The sequence below is a fragment of the Macrobrachium nipponense genome, chromosome 8 (assembly GCF_015104395.2).
Source record: "Macrobrachium nipponense isolate FS-2020 chromosome 8, ASM1510439v2, whole genome shotgun sequence".
Taxonomy (NCBI): domain Eukaryota; kingdom Metazoa; phylum Arthropoda; class Malacostraca; order Decapoda; family Palaemonidae; genus Macrobrachium; species Macrobrachium nipponense.
In genome coordinates, this window is record NC_087203.1 from 108,611,903 (window position 1) to 108,613,549 (window position 1,647).

Consider the following 1,647-nt stretch of genomic DNA (forward strand, 5'->3'; position numbering starts at 1 on the left):
TAATATATATATATATTTATATATATATATACATATATATATATATATATTATATATGATATATAATATCTCTCTCTCTCTCTCTCTCTCTTCTCTCTCTCTCTCTAATCTCTCTCTATATATATATATAGTATATATATATATATATATATATAGTATATATATATATATATATGATATAATATATATCATATTTGATATCTATATATCTATTATATATATATATCTATATATATAAATTCTATATATATATACTATATATATATATAATATATTTTATATATATATTTATATAACATATATATATATATATATATATATATATATATATATATATAGGTATATATATATATATATATTATATATATATATATATATATATATATATATATATATATATATATATATATTGTATATATAAAAATAACATATATATATATATATATATTATACATATACAATATATATTACATATATATAAATCTATTTATATATACATATATATGCATATAAATATATACATATAAATAAGTATGAATTAATTTTTGTCACACTGACATTTTTTTTAATTCAAGAACCCCCTTATGCCACAAACGCTTAAAATGAAATTCAACCAACCTCGGAATAAACACTGAAAGGGGGACAGAGAAGTCATTAAGGATCCGTCACTAGGGGGACTCGTACCACCGAGTAGTTGGGGAATTAGGTATTTTCAGTGACTCTCCGACTCGCCGTTCAAGAGAGGTAGCGTAATTTGATACAGACCGATTTTGGTACTTGGTATCGATATACCAACCCTCTTCCGCCATGACAGACGATTGGTACGTTTGAAACATGTGGCCATGTATGAATTTTTGTCATATAAAACGTTGACATTTTTTTTTTAATTCACAGAACTTACGCGCTAAGTGTCTTTTTATATCAAATTCACTCTACCTCGGAATAAACACCGAAGGGGAAATTATAAATGATAAGGAATCCGACACTAGGTGTAAGTATACATTTATATATACATTTTTTTTGGGATATTCAAGCTTCCAAACAATATGGTTTTCCTTTGATAGTAGGTGACGGGAAATATAGAAAGAAAAATTATTAGAAAAGATAAAATAGATTAATATTAATAGATATTTTGAATGAATGAGTAAAATAAAAGGTGAATTATTTTAGGGTAACCATACACTACATCTTTGCTTGACCTTTTGAGGTTCTAATAATCTAATTGCACAACATCCTCAAGTTGTCTGTTCCACAGTCCAACGGTGTGAGGAATAAAGGACCTCAGGAACTGAGAAGTTCGACAGCAGGGCGCGCTTATTGGATATTGATGCTGCTATTAAGCGAATCTAGTTGCTCTCGGCAGGGATCAATTGTCATAGCAACAGTTCTCTGTTAAAATACAACTTATGGAAAAATGACAAAAAAGAGACCATCCGTCGATAGTCCAAGTCGCAACTGCTAATGTTAGGAGACAGAAACCTACCGCCAAAAATAAACTCTATCCAAGTGAGGTAAATCTCTGTCAGAAGCAGCCATCCTTACCGGAGATGAGTCTTCTAATAAAGGAGGGACAAATAACATAGAACAGCTTGCGTTGATTACATCAGTTATAGTAAATATACGAGGTCTTAAGCATCGTACCTAACT